The sequence below is a fragment of the Bactrocera dorsalis genome, chromosome 2 (assembly GCF_023373825.1).
Source record: "Bactrocera dorsalis isolate Fly_Bdor chromosome 2, ASM2337382v1, whole genome shotgun sequence".
NCBI classification, from domain to species: domain Eukaryota; kingdom Metazoa; phylum Arthropoda; class Insecta; order Diptera; family Tephritidae; genus Bactrocera; species Bactrocera dorsalis.
Genome location: NC_064304.1, coordinates 89,889,241 through 89,905,790, shown reverse-complemented (window position 1 = coordinate 89,905,790; position 16,550 = coordinate 89,889,241). Strand labels below are relative to the sequence as shown.

The 16,550-nt window shown below is 33.9% G+C and overlaps 1 protein-coding gene across 1 annotated transcript in view; it reads left to right on the top strand.

The window, feature by feature from the left end:
- Positions 1-6,942: 6,942 nt before the first annotated feature.
- The window catches only part of LOC105230335 (neuroligin-4, Y-linked), a 123,736-nt gene continuing 114,128 nt past the window's right edge, over positions 6,943-16,550 (top strand). Inside the window, exon 1 of the mRNA XM_011211035.4 lies at positions 6,943-8,832. The gene's annotated coding sequence lies outside the window, so the exon portion shown is untranslated. The remainder of the gene's footprint in view (positions 8,833-16,550) is intronic.

Here is a 16,550-nt window from a genome sequence, read left to right as displayed (position 1 = left end):
TTCCCCTCTTCAACGAATCTTTGAACTTGTTGGAGTTTTACCAAGACGGAACTCCGTTATAGTTTTGAACTGACTGTATGGCGAATGTACTTGCATTTATCAATTACCAACTAACTGTTAAAAAGCAAATACTCAGTATCCCTACTATGCTTAAAGTTTTCTTTCGGGTCATTTACGCATATATATGTATATATGTATGTTACATGTGTACTATTAGAAGACACACACTTGTGATGTGAGCATTTGAGGGCTAACAAATATTACCTTAAGAGAAAGTAAATTTAGGGGAAAGATTTAAAAATAGCCGATAAAAATAAAACAATATTTTTGTTGGCTTTCCGTTTTCGAAATTAAAAATTTAATATTTCACCGCTGCATTCAATTGAGTTTAAGAAAACCAAACAGCTTTCATTTTAGATTATTAAAAATATTTCATTTTATTTCAGCGCATATCGTTATATTTTAAATAATTTTTCCACCACACTTGCACCCTTGACCCTGCCAACGCCTTATGTGGGCAGACAAGACCGAAGCTGTCTACACACATTCTAATTAAAATGCTTGTCAATTCCTTAAAGCTAAAGTAAACATTCAAGACATATGCTTAATTTGGCATATCATTTCTTTTTCTTCTCTTTCTTACGCGATTATAATTTCTACATTTTCTATACTTACAGATATGACAGCGATTTGAGAGGCAAGCCGTCTCGGACTGTTAAATTTGGAATATCGAAAAATTTGTTTCTCTTAAATTTTGCGTACGGCATAATATGAGTAAGACATACATAAATAGATATAATTATCAAATTTTAAGGAAAGCTTCTAAAAAATTGGACTTCTGAGACATAGATAACATTTTCTTGCATAAAACTGAAAGTCTTGCAAAACTAGCTTGTCAAAAAAACTCTGACGAAGAATAAATAAATAAAAAAAGAAAATACGAAAAAATATATTTCGTTGAATTAAGCGTAAGTTATGTCCTATATTACTTATTAGTAGCTTAAAGTTCATACTTTGATTCTGATAGCAAAAGTGACTAGCACATATTTTATTAAACCTGTTAAACCTATTATACATACTTCACTGACAGTTATGCATTTTTTTTAAACTCGCGCAGAATGTTCGTTATAACTACCCTTATGGATAATAGCAAAAGTAAGTTAAGGGTCCATACTTAAGAAACAATTACGCGACGCTTTTTAATCAGCTGGAAATAAACTTTTGGAGTCCAAATTCATTTTTTCTAGACACCTATATCTCAGAATTTTAAACAAGAAAGGTATAAAAACTAAATATAGTACAACTGAGCAAGAGCTTTTAGCTCCTACTGGTTTTTCTAAAGTTCAGTGAGCGAAATAAACTTTAAAAAAGCAAGAAAATATAAAACTTAGATAAAAAGCTTTAAGCTTCTAAACGCTTTTGACATAACAGTATCTATACTTTTAAAAGAACTTTGGACACCTTAGAAAGCTTTATCGCTTGTCTTGGCTAAAAGCTTAAATATAAGCTTTTCTTTCGCAATATGCGCTGCTTATAACAGTTTCATGTTTATGCTGCATTTCCTGTAAGAAAATTTCGAGCACATTTGGTGTGCAGATGCCGCTCTTGCCATCACTGCTCAATAGCGTCAGTGGTGCCCAATATTTCAATCAGAAGAAGTGGAGAAAATAGTTTGTACAACAACCGGCGCTTACCAAAGACATTTTATAAAAGAATTTTATTTGATTTGTATGAAGATTTACCGGTAGAGGGCGTTGATAAGGACTATCCGAACAACATACCAGATATACCTATTACGACTAAGCGAGCACTAACTTTCGCGAAGCATGTTCAGTTTCTATACCTCTCATTTGATTTAAGGACTTCGGAGAAATGTATTTCATATGAATAAAACCAGGTGCCGCTATATGAAGTTGAAAGTTTTGAAGGCTCTGTAGAGTTTCTATGAATTTTTAATCTTATACTTAAAATAAACAGCATAAATCCAAATTACTAAATTTTTCATTTTTTAGTTGTTAACGGGGATACAAAGTTATAGGTTAGAGACGTCTCCGCTCAATATAAACAAAAAGCTCATTAAGAAACTTGAAAAGATATAAAATACGCTCGGAGAGCTATTACGCATATCGAGAACACATAAAACCGTTTAACTTCTTAAAAAATCTAAAACATAAAGCGACATAAAAAGTTAACCACAACTTCTCATTAGTGCCTTCTCAAAAGCTGCTTATTCATTCCTTTTTTCAATCGCTGCCGGTCAACTAGCTATTTCCTAACTATTGCCTGCATATACATATACAAAGCTATTCGACTTATAATCGTTCCACATTTGATAGCAGTAAATTTTGAGAGTGACCAAAATGCTCCCAGCAAAATTACAGCTGCGGAAAAGCCAGCGCCAAAAGCTGGCTGTGGTGGTGGCGACGAAATTGAGTGATCAAAATTAATGAAGCACACATTTATGCGGTGGACAAATTACATGTATGCTCATGCACGCACACACACAATACATACTCGTACATGTGAGCGATTTATACGAAATGAGCATACAAACTCAATTGATTTCATATGCACACACACAAAAGCGTGCATACTTAGAATTTCATGTTGGTGTGGAGCACAAATGCGAATTTAGAAATGTGTCGATGCCATGACTGGCTCCGAAAGTCATTAAAAATTCACAAAACAAACATAACGCATGAACTTCGCAATGAGCGCGCCACCTAGTGCACATATACACATACGCACACATGCATATACATATGTACATTTGTACTCATACATCCACGCATAAATAATAACGCCGGCTAGTGTGAGCTTTATAGGATTGAACTCTGCGTTTTGTATTTCCTGTCATGATTTGTATATATGTTTGTGCAATTGTACACTCCGATATCTGCATACGGTATATTAGTGCTTTCCGTAATTTTTCAAAACCGACTTTGGCAGCTTATACACTCACTAAATTGCGCGTAGATGAATGCGTGTTTGTTTGCATTGCGTTTGCATCAAAAATTACTTTTTGTTTCAGGTTATTTGCATTTCCAAACACACACACACACATACACAACCATAAATACACGCACTTCCTTCTCACTCTTCTTTGCGTTCCTCTCTGCTGCAGTCTAATGAATATTATCTGAGATCATTATGCGCAATGATACGCTATTAGCTGCAACAAACATCCAAACATTCAGAAGTTGCGGAAAGCCTGCTTTTAGGCGCTCAATGCATTACGTTCGAGTGATTTCCAATAATGGCAGACATCAAATGAATGCCCACAACAACAAATGCGAATGAAATCGCAATTCAAACTATTGGCATACATATGTAGTAGTGAATACCGTTGTACGCGGAGCTTAAGGCTTGCGGCATTTGGCCTAAAACAGAACTAGTTATATGGAAGTTGATTGAAGTTTTACTTAGCAGTTGCGGACAAATATAGCAATGTAAAAATAATTTTCTTAATCTGGTTAATATTTGATAATATTTTGAAAATTGTCCAAAAATGTGAAATCTCAAGTTTTTGAAGGCCATCCAAAGGCCAGCGAAGCCAGAGAATGTGCTCACCAAAAATTTGAAAAAAATTAATTGTTCCGATGGATATATGGCATGTAACGCCATATTTTTGTACCCAAATCGTCCACATCAACATTCTCCAACTCAGATACGAATAAATCATTGTCTCGGCTCATAGAGTACTCCAAAAAGTTAATTATAGAGGATTTAAAGGCGTCACAATACTGGCTTGTGAATTGCCATCATTCCTAAAGCGTCAATTTTGTTTATTAAAGTACCAATTCAAACAAAAGTGAGCTTGATCTCTGCAGAAAAATTTCTTGTAAAAATCGCAATTGTTGGCCACCCCGTTTTGTGCTCATTCACGGAGCCTACGATGCGTTTGATGGTTATATGGCTTTAATTGCTTTGCAAATCACCTAGAAAAGGTATTTCAACCCAATTTGCCAAAGAACAACTTTAAGCTGTCAATCTTACCCAACACAGCTAAAGAGTCGCTCGAGCCTCTAATGACTTCACCTTCTGAAATCATTGGTATCATCAAAGAACTTAATCCAAAAAAGTCGCCGGGACATGATACAATTTCCCCAAAAATGCTAATTGAGTTACCAATTATTGCTGTAGAGGTGCTCTTCAATGCAATTCTTAGTTTCGGATACTATCCAATTTCATGGAAAAAGTCGCAGATTATCTTGATAGATAAACCTGGGAAAGACTTAACACAGCCGTCTTCATACAGACCAATCAGTCTTCTACCCTGTCTTTCAAAAGTATTTGAAAAAGTATTACTATCAAAGATGTCTCCTTTCCTCCACGAAAATAACACAATACCAATGCATCAATTCGGATTTCGTGCGAAACATGGCACAATAGAGCAAGTAAATAGAATTACTAACGAGATAAGGAAAGCATTTGAGCACAGGGAGTACTGTTCAGCAATATTTCCAGATGTAGCTCAGGCATTTGATAAGGTGTGGCACGAAGGTCTTCTATATAAGATTAAAAAAATTCTACTTTTAGAATTGTATAGAACCTTGGAGTCTTATTTAAAAAATAGAAAATTTATGGTAAAAGTGGGAGATTTCATATCTGATGAACGTGAGATAAGGGCTGGTGTACCCCAGGGCAGTGTTTTAGGCCCAACACTATACATCATATATACAGCAGATCTTCCTACAGCTAACAATGTATTAACTTCAACTTTTGCGGACGATACAGCAATAGTGAGCCGTAACAAATGCCACACTTTAGCATTAGGAATATTAATGGAGCATTTAAGTTCTGTCGAAGAATGGCTAGCGAACTGGCGTATAAATGTGAATGAACAGAAATGTAAGCACATTACATTCTCGCTAAGACCAAAGATGTGCCCGGCAGTAAAAATAAACAATATCTTAGTACCCCAAGCGAACGAAGTAACATATCTTGGTATTCACCTAGATAGAAGGCTCACGTGGAGAAAACACGTATCTAGTAGAAGATTAGAGCTGCAAATTTAATTTGGCTTTTAAATAAAAACTCCGAACTTAGCCTAGACAACAAAGTGCTCTTATATAATGCGGTCATAAAGCCGATTTGGATGTACGGCATTCAACTGTGGGGTACGACCTGTGCAACTAATATTGATCTAATACAAAGGTTCCAATCAAAAATGCTTAGAACAATCACGTGTTCACCATGGTACACGCGTAATGAAAATATCCATAAAGACCTTGGTATTTCTATGGTAAGGAAAGATGTAGAAGACAGCAGAATTAAATATATATCTAAACTCCGAGATCACCCAAACCCTTTGGCTAATGCTTTGGTACATTCCTGCGATCAAACACGACTTAAAAGAAGAGATATGCCTGCGTATTAAAGAGCGACGTAACACCAAAACAGCTCAATCACTTGCTTGAGTCTGTCTAGTTTTTAAATAGATTTAAGATTTCATTACTTATTGTTAGGCTTTAAGAAAAAGCAGATACAATAAATAAAATAATTTTGAAAAAAAAAAAATTCTTCTACGAATTGGATTTTTACGCCTGTAAAACAGTATTTATCCGGACAATCTTCCATAAGAGCACAGATCTAGTTCTTGCAAGCGATTGCGGTTGGATCTTTAAGTAAAGACACACACTCGATACACACTCTTCTCCACAACAGCAATAACGTCTTCGGTGTGAACTGTACGGCATCTTGAGGATGCGCACTATCCACTAGAGTAAACGTGGTGCGAAACCGATCTACGTTGCTCCAACTAACGGCTCTGATAGTCGGTTATCTCGATCGAATATACATATATATAATATTGTACGCAAAGCGCGAGCAATTAATTTGATAATAAATTTGAGCGATTCGCAAACGTTGTTCCTAGAATATAAATCAGGACACAGCTGTCAAAAGAAATACCCGTCTACTTATAAACTAGAAAATTTGTTGATTTATGGAATGTTCATATAAAACTTTCTATGCGTGCATAACTAAATTTATTAACAGTGATGATTTAAAACTTGAAATCACAGAAAACTTATTGTAGTTGGTCTTATTGTTCCAATTTTGCAATTTCCATCAAATAAAACGTAGTTTGGCCACAGCAAAGAGTAGTTTAGCGGAGCAGAGGATTCTATATGAATTTGATATTAAATGAAAAATCCGAACTACCGACCACTTTATGCCGTTTGAGATATATGGAGAATAAAAAGGATGATAAGAAAAAAAAATAGTCTCCTTTTGGTCGGATTAAAACAAAGTACATTCAATGCACTTGTTATACTGTGGAGTGTCTGCGAGCTAACTTTACGCAAACAAAACACGGTCGCTTTAATTTTTTTGTTGTGAAATATCTTTTCATATATGCGATCAGTTATTAAGTGTAGAAAATATCACATATGAGCGTCCACCAAAGCAGGAACAATTGCTCAAGTTTCTCTATTTGGCAGAAGAGAATTGGACTTACTATTACTATTACTCCAAACAAGAAATATTTCTATGTTGCCTTAAAGTGGTATAGAGATAGTTTTAAGAAAGCACAGACCAGTTATATTTTACACACAAGTATATTAGACTGAGTTACGATCCGAAAACTTATATTACATGCGTTTGCTATCTCTTGCTCTATAATAATACAAAAAGACTAAATAAATAACTATTTCTATTTCCCCTCTATGGTTTTCGTTATTATATCCTTCTCCTTTTATTACACATCGTACTCCTCAAAATAAGGGGATATAATAAGTCCTTGCAATCAAACCACGCAAGAGAAAAATCCCTAAAATAGAGAGTAAAATGTTGCAACGCATGCGTCGTCTCCAGCAGGCTCACCGCATTTCGCGACAGGAAAATAGTGTCGCTGCTAACAGTTGGTGCAAACAGGACTCGTGGACCGCAGTTGCAAATACGAGTTCAAACTTCCGAACTCTCGGCAATTTCAATGGACTGCCGTCAGTTGATGTTCGATATTTGTGTTGTTTGGTATGGATGTACACATACCGACGGCGGTACGCGTAGCGCAACGACGGCGCATAGTAATTTCTTGTGATTTTAAGCGAAATAACGGTTTATCGCAAATAAATCTACATGCAATTTGCAATTTAACGTGTAATTTGTGTTGTGCGCATAAAAAAATGTTATAATCTTCTAATAAGTTGTCAAAAGTGTTTGATCTCCATTAAACTAAAAGTGCTTAAATCTAAGTAAAAGCCAAATCCGAGTAGTTTTAAGGCAACTAAAGCTGCGTTAAGATAACGTGAAATGTCCAGCAGTTCGTGAATGTGTTTGTGAATGCGCAATGTTGAAGCGAGCAGTGAAGCTGGCGTTAATTGCTTTTGTCAGTTGTGAACTACCGAATTGTTGTTGTCTATACAATATATAATTCACCATTCACTTTGACAGTTTGCATTGCAGCAACAACTATATAATAACAGTAGTTGCTAAAATTTCATGCTGTCAGCAATTCAAAAGTGTGGCATTCGTGCAATTCTGTGGAACTCAAATGCAGGCATAGCACCGGCAATTGTTCTCCATGCAGACCAACAGTGCGTATGAGTGCTCAGCAGTTGCGTGCATTTTGGTCAGCTACAGTAACATAGAAATCAATTAAGCTTGTATGAGTTCGTGTGCTGTTATTGCTATGAAAGGCTGAAGCAGCTGTAAGAGTTCAGTGTTGAGATGTAAGAGATGTTGTGTCCAAGGTAGGAAGAGCTCTCCAATTAAAGCGTGAACGTGTGTACTTGCGTGCTTCCGTTTTGGCCTGTACAAGGCGCCACTATGTCGTCCTTGCTTTGTCACACGTAAGCTGGCAACTATCTGAAAGGCTAAGTTTATGTCGCAGAAGTTATTTGTGTCGGTTTAAGTGTAGTTCGGTCGGTTTGCCGGTGGCGCTGTAGCACATTTAGTTACTACTAGTGTTCACATACATATATATATATATATGTATATATGTTCATAGTTTTTGTGTGCGTATAATCAACGTTTCGTGTATTCTAGCTAACAGCGTTATCTGTGTCACTTAGTAGTTAAAGTGCATGAACACATTCTTTCGTAGCGGCATAACAAATTCATCCGGGAATAAAAACACTCAACTTAACCCAATACGGAACGTAATGGACCTATTTGTGCGCATATAGCAATGCAAAGTCTGCTGCCCTTGTAACATGTGCAAGTGAAAGGCGCGGCAGCCTCAAAAATAGTAAAAATCTTCCGAAAAACTCAACTTAACGAGGTTTATTGTGAAAATTGTCGCAGTTATGTACCTTTTTTCGATATTTGGCATTGGCATTGACAGATGTTTGCTGCCATAAGTTACGTGCACTGCATACTCAACGCGCTTGCACAGCCAAAAGGTGAAGCAAAACAAAAAAATGAAAAACCGTATATATGTACATATATACCAGAGTGAGGAAATGTGAAAATGTGTAGAAAGTGGAATGAAAGAGCTGTTGGTATGTGTAGTAAAAGAAAGGCCAGCAAATCAAAAATATAAAATTTGAAGAAAAAAAATTGTAAAGCGCAAAAGCTCCGCAAATTAAAGCTGACACAAACGTCCTTTGCCCAGCTGCAGTTTTAAGTGCGAGGATATAAACCTCTGGCACCTGCTAATGTTGGCGCTGAAAACGTGGCGAGAATAAGTGACGCGTAATTTCATTAAATTTAATACAAGTGGAAAGGAAGTAAAGCAAATTGGCAGCAAGCGAATTCAACAGAAATAAAGCGGCCGCAGAGAAAATGCCTCGCAGGCCATAATTGGAAACGAAATTGAAATACATTTTAAATAAAAGCGCTGTATTCTACTGAAATGCTGAAGTAGACAGCCATTTGAAAATTAAACAGGTAAAGACAAGATAAGACGCTTTGTAAATTTTGAAATATAATCACACCTTCAGATATAATATTTAGAACTATACATTCAATAAAATATAGCCATCAATGAAAAATACTGGAGAAAGGTATTTTGTTTAATATATCGACTTCATAATCATATCCTGAACATGGTATATTGTGTTGCCTTGAAATTAGTAACACTATGGAGGAAGCGCGGGCAGCCTTAAGAGGTCAGTAGGGTAATCTGGCTTGTTTTTTTGACTATTTTTTATAGAAATGTTTGTTCTACAATAGATCTTTTTTCACATATCATGAGGTATACGTATAGTCTATAAACAAATTTTTTCAGAATTTTTTGATGGTATCTGTCGGAAAAATGGCTGGCTAAATGAGATGAGATTTTTCACTGGCGGACACGATTTCTCATGTTTGGATCATCTCAAACACGAAAACCCAATTTATTCTTAAAAAATATCTGAAAGGTCCCTACTAGAAGAATGAAAATTTGTTGATAAATAAAAAGTAATTAACGTTTTTTTTTATTTTTTACCATGTTTTTTATATAAATTTTGTCATAAAATTATGAATAAATTATAAAAAAATTATTAATCTAGTAGGAAAGATAGCCAGGCGTTTTGTGAACATTTGTAAAAAATTAATCAAATGAATTGAGCAGTTCGACCGGAATCAGGTCCGCCAATTTAAAAAAGTGTGTTTTGAGAAAACTGCGTTTAAAGCTTGAGGTGTGCACTCCGAGCGCTCCAAACGTCCAGCGGTATTATAATTTTTGGGCTTTTTTGAAACCTTCTAATGGTAAAGCGGGTTTCTACATTAATTCTAAGGGTATAAGGGAACAGAAAATGCAAAAAAAAATTAACAAAAGAATGCTCTACTGACCCCTTAAAAATATATCTACATTTTTAAATAATCAGCGTGAAGAGCTGATTTGATTTTTCCCTGATTTTTGAGATACCAATCTGGAAATTTTTACATGCCCTTTTGAGGCAAAACAAAATAAAACCAAAAGAAATGGTATGAGAACCCATGATACCATACCTGAGTAATACGCGCAGAAATTTTTGTTTAAGCTAAAATTTTACTTAAGAGATCGTCTCAGTATGACCGTCCGAAAAATCACAGATTTTCGCGTTTTTTTTTCTAATGTTGAAATTAACTGATCGGTCCCGTTTTTTATAAATAAATGTATTCATGATAAATAAAAAAAATATTTATTTTTATGTTTATTTATTGGGTGTATAATAGTTAAATAAATTATTGAAAGGACATATAAGAAAACGTCCTCTACGATGTCCACAATTGCGGCCGCAATTTTGATCTAAAAAAATCTCAAAAAGATTATTTATCTGAAAGAAAGTCGCTATCACGCGAAGCTTTTCTTCGAAATTTGTTTTGTTTGAAGAAAAAATATCGATATTGGTCATTTTTTCGACAGTTTTTCGTCGAAAATAAATAGAAAAAGCTTCCATAGCGTGATTTTGTAAATAACTTCAAAACTCTTCCTTTGAGAGTAAAAACTGTTTTGAAAAACACATTTTGAGAGAAACAGATTGGAGTCGCTATGTTCCCCACTCTGTTCCCTTTCTACAAGAAACGCCGTAATAGTTTCAATTACGATTTCAAAATTTGAGAGAATGTTTATTATAAAGTATGCTATTCGATAATGCAACAAAAAAGTCGATTTTTTTTTCAAAAATTTTACACTGAGACGATCCCTTAAACAATTTTCAGAAATTTTCTATGAAATTAAGGTAAAGTTTTTTTTTATTTCCCACTGCTTTCAGATAATAAAATGTATCTCTCCATTTATCCGGTCTTTCACGCAAATGAATGATTCCAAAACTTTCAAGTTACCAAGTCATTCAAATTAACTCAAATGTGTTATAACGACTTTGTTGTGTACCGGGGATTATATGGTACGTGTTATGTGAACTTATAGTATGTCTCCTATCAGGTCCGACCATATTAATCTTTATAAAATCTGATGTAAGATTAATAACTTGTAAATGTTTGGTGTGGGGGATTATTTCAAAAGAATAGAAAAGATGCCATCTAGGGAAGGGTTAGTTGAGGTCATACAAATAGTTGTCCATTCTTCTGCCTTTAGCAGTTTAAGCTCCACATGAATGTCGTATTTTGGCACAAATTGCTCTAAACTATGCTTAAGAGCTAATTTGCCTCTGAAATTTTCGAAACCAGGATCAATTAATGAACCAGATCAATTTAATCCGATTTTTTACTTAATTTATTAGAATGGAAAAAATAATTTTTGGAGGACAGAAAAATGTGACCAGAAAGAAATACATACTGCATTGTTAGTTTAGTACAAAAAAATTACGTAAAAGAAGATTTTGAATTTATTATTTGGAACTTTCTATGTTTTATCTCCGAATTGAAAATCCTTGAAAAAAATTTAAATTGGTTACGACCCAAGTACCAATATACAACATATTACAACAGCTAGAAAAAAATGTAGTATGTATGTATAAATGTAATTTCTGAACAAGATTATTTTATAGACAGTAATAATTAAGTCGGTTTAAATGTGGTGCTATAATGTCTGCGCACATAAGACAAATTTGGCAGATTTATATACACTTATGCTATGAATATTATAGTTATGTTCCTTTCTTTAAATATAGCCTTCAATATTTTAAAATTTTGTGGTTAAAGCTTAAGTTTTTGCAAACATTTATCATTATATAAAAGTATTTAGTCTTTATTGTAACAACTTTACATATTTATTTAATAATTATTTATTTCTTAAAAATATGTTCGGATTAAGTCCTTTTACAATATTACCAGTGCATCCTTATGCTAAAGGATAAATTATCTTAAATATTGCAAGAACACTTGTTTGTGTGTATGTGTGCATTCATTCAATAAATATTTCCTCTTAAGACTGGAAAGGCAGCGTATTTAAGTAATCACTTACTTCATTATTATCTGTTGATAAAGTGAAGTTGTCTCTCCTTCATAAACTTAGGAGAAAATTGCCAGTCACTTAATAACCCACACATGTACTTCTATGTGTGCATGCGGCGAAATCAGCGAGGCGAATCAGCAGTTTGTGTGGACAATTGCTAATTACACCTAAAACCAGACATTTATGCTTTCTCATGCTCGAGCATTTAACGCTCAGATAAAGTTTATGCGTTTATATCTTACATACATATAAAGTATACTTGTTTACCACACAGAGTGTGCTCCAATTAATATGTACGCTTTATTTACTCCTTCAAAAAACAACAGTAACATAGTCTAGCTTAAAGCGGCAAAGACGCTGCTAGTCTCAGTTTATATGACAGATGTATGCTATAGTAGTCCAAAATGAACTATTCATTCGAAGATTCTAGCGTTGTCCTGAAAAATAAAATAACTTTAATAAAGATACAAAATAAAAAAAAAATCCATACAAGGCCTCACTTGAATGGCTGATATACGACATTGTGATTTCGACATTGAGCAACTTCTTAGTGAGAAAAGGACGTGAATAAAATTTCAAATCGGTATCTCGAGAACTGAGGGGTAGTTTGGGTGTATACAGGCAGACGCACTTAGATAAATCGACTCATTTTGTCACGCTGATCATTTAGGTAGCTATTTTATATGGTCTCCCATGTTTTCTTCTCGGTGTAGAACGATTCATGGCAAACATAACCTGGTTAAGGTTAAAATAAGTTTGAATTATTGGTGTAAATATTGACGTATTACAGTATTCAGCATTTTCTGATCAGCATTTATGCAGGTTTTAATTTGCCTATCCAAATTTTAAAGTTGAGAAAGTTGAGTTTTAAACCAGTTTTGTTAAATGCCTAAAATTACTTACTAGTACTTGCATAAAAAATTAATTGGTCAATCTAGTACAAAACAATAAAGATAATTAAAAATATTAGCAAAATGGATATTTTAGCGTCATTGAAACTGTAGCTGTTGCAATATGTAATTTTAATTAAAATATTAATATTTCTCTGAAATCTCTCAGTTACTCATACGCCACGTACCCTGAGGCAGCAAGCATTGTTTTCAGTGCATAAAAGGTGTATAATCTCTATCTATCTCTGTTTACTTACAAAACTACATATTTTTAGTTTAATAGTTTTCTAAATGATTTGGATTTAGAAATATGATACTTGATACATCATTGATGCGAACAACCTATCAGACAACCAATCAAGCGTAAGCCACTGGTGGTTCAACTTTCAATTGCTAAATTGAGTTTATTGAATTTCAGTTTATTGACATGTTTATTAAAATTATCAGGAGTTATTTTTATTTTCAAGAGTTTGGTATGTGAGCTGTGGAGTAAGGTAGGATGATGACTCTATATTAGGATATGATGATGACTCTGAATTACATAAAAAACATTTTTTGCTTATTTAAATAAAACACCTTACAAACAATTAGTGTGATAAGCACAAAGTTTGTGGTTAGTTTAGGCACGCATACATTTAACATTTGAAGTTATTATTTTATTCGTCAAATAAAACCTTTTTTTTATACAGAAACACATATAAGCAAATAAATACAAATTTAGTGCTCCATTTTCTAACTATAATTCCTCAGTACCGCAACGCAGTTGAAGACTACTTCAAATAGCTTTGCATAACAATTGCTTTCAGCCGGAGGAAGACTCTTTGGATATATGAAAATTCAAATATGCAAATATTTTAAGAGCGGCTACCTGAATATGCATGCACTACTCCGGATATGAACAATTACTAGTATGCACAAACATAGATATACTTGTATATAATCGTATGAGAATAAATATGTGATTTCATTTTGGCATTTGCATTCATGAAATAAGCAATAAAGCAAGCGTTTAGATTTTTAAAAGCAACAGAAATGAAAAAAAATTATGTGAACGGAATTTTCATTTCAATCCGTGTAGGAATTTCGAATAAATTTAAATATTTATTTTAATACTAGACTCGTAAAAATATAAAATATTTAAATTTATTAGAAATAAACTTCACTCATATATGTTATACTACATGTAACAGTATTGTAAAGAGCAAAATATTGCTGCAGGAAAATAAAATTTACAACGAAAACTTTAAAGGAACTTTGTGCTTGGATTGTTATATTTTATGTATTTACTGATCGATGGACTCTATTACTTTATGAGTAAAGATGTTTTTCGAAAAAATAAAAGAAATTACTATCTGCATGCGTTGTGCCCTTAGTTTCGTTGTCGAAGAAGAACATTTTTTCTATCAACATTTTTTAGCATTTTTCTTTAATTTTTTTTTTCATTTCACCGATAGCAAATGTCGGTTATTGAGGATTTCGTGCGCGAGAAATAAGCACACATTCCTTATATTTATCTTTCTTCCATTGAAGCAGCAGGCAAATCAAACTTTATTATTTATGTGCGCCATTTGTATGCTGCAATTAAGCTTGACAGTCGGTGTTTAATAAAACTACGTGGCAACGCGAAGACAATTCACAGGTACTTAAAGAAAGCCAATCAAATTTGTATTCTTACTAAGTGTACGAGCAAATTGCCGAAGTTTGGCAAACTTTCATTCATTTATTAAGATGAAATATGATGAGAAAAGCAAAACAGCGAAGCTGCTGACGAAGAGGTCAAATAAAGCAAGAATAATAACAACAATTAGTTGTACATTCATGAGAAGAGATTACACCGAAACGAACAATTAATACATATGAAAGTTGTTAGGCTGGTAAGTACGCTTAACAGCAAGGCTCAGAATTAAAGCGACAAGTAAATCGCCATTGTAGACCGAGATAATAGAACAGTGGACTATTAATCAAAAGCCACATGTCTATTGTGGGGCAGAACAGAGCAAGAGTCTACGAGTACAATAAAAGCACTTCAAAATACACAATGTTATTTGCAAATATGTGTACGTATGCATAATCATATATATGTGTATGCATGTATAGCCGTATATGAGTGCTATTGAGCCATTCGACCGAGACTGTGGCCTGGTTTTGATGTTTCGAGTGTGATGCGAAAAAATCGTCTAGCATTCATAATCAACGCAAACTACACTCGAGTGTACGCACACATGTATAACGTGTATGCGTATGCGTGGCGATGCACATTTGTACATATAAGCGCCGGATAATTAATCACGGTGAATGGGAGGGAAAGTTAAGCGAAAATAAAGGGAACGAATGAAAAGAAAATGAAGCGAATAATTTGTGTGCGGCTAACAAGCAATGAGGATAACAATGTGCGCAAAACAACAACAATAATAAATAAATGTATAGTATATGCAACATATCCATGTAGGTAGTTTTATATAAAAAGTTAGGAAAAACATCAAATTGGTATCATATTAAATAATATTGTTAAATATTCATTATAAGCAACTTCATATAATTTTTACCGTTGTTGAAAATAGCTGCAGTGGTTAACCTAAAACTCAAGTGCATTCAAGTGAGTGAGCTTTTAGCGCAAGTACACTTCCGGTCTCGATTTCAAAATATTTCAAATATTTTTAGATAAAATACTAGTATACATATCGCAATACAGTTAGTAATTTTCATATGCGTTGGCAGCTTACTAAAGCCACTATCATCTGTTCTATACGCCCACATAGACTTCAGCATCTAATCTTAGTACGAGTAGTAAAATGAACTAGTTCTTGAACTAGCATGAACTAAAAGCCCAAATAATTTACTGAGTGTGTTTTTTTCATGCAGCAAAATGCTATTTTACAAGGTGATGTGTTAGGAGATGTCGACTTTTCAGTTTGGATTGCTAATATATTAGTTTCATACATCCAAATTGATAATTTATAGTTAAGTTTGCATTTTTAATTTAAAGTGGATTTAGTTCTAGCTCTTCATTTATTTAATTTTATTTTATAAAAATATAAACTGGCAAACAGAACTATGCGGTCATTATGAACTAACTTTGATAAATTGGAGTAAGATTGTCACTTTTCCGATTGATTCACTTCTAGCCATGAAACTCTTGTCGTAGACTAGTGCCTGTCCTGACGCTATTAATGCAAAAACGAAGGGACCCAGCAAAGTGCATATGTGGTAATGTAAAAATATGAAAAATGTAGTATAGTCTGGGTGTATACATATGTATATGTATTTATGTCACCACTTTGTCTGCCATGTTTTTGCAACGCAAAAATGTGTCGACAAATTATTTGGCTGTGACACATAAGCCTCGCCTTTTTTAACAAAGCAGCAATACATGCTCATAAGCATACATAGCTGATATACATACATATAAGTCTGTGCTGTCGTTGACTGGCTAAGGGCGGCGGTGCAAACATAATAAATTAATCATACGCCTAGTGGTACTTCACTTAAGTGGATAACACAGTGGCGAGCATGGCAACAAATAACAAAAAGACTACAAGTATATTTATGCTCTAGAAACTAATTGTATAAAGAACATAATACCGAAAAAATACATTCATAAACCAACACAGAAATGGATATTTAGATTGCATAAGCGAACAATATATATTTTGCTTGCTGTACTTACAATGTGACACAAAAGTATATTTTGCATAAGCAAACATACTTTAGTGTGTTACATTCATTAATATCATTTAGTTTAGAGGTAGGGCAGTGTATCGTACGAAATTAATTTAAGTTTGTGTAGTAAATTTTAATCCTCAGGATTCCCAACTGCTTTACATTTTATCAATATTAAACTAGAATTTCAGCTTTTTCGAAAAAAAACCACACAAACACATAAATGTTTTTGA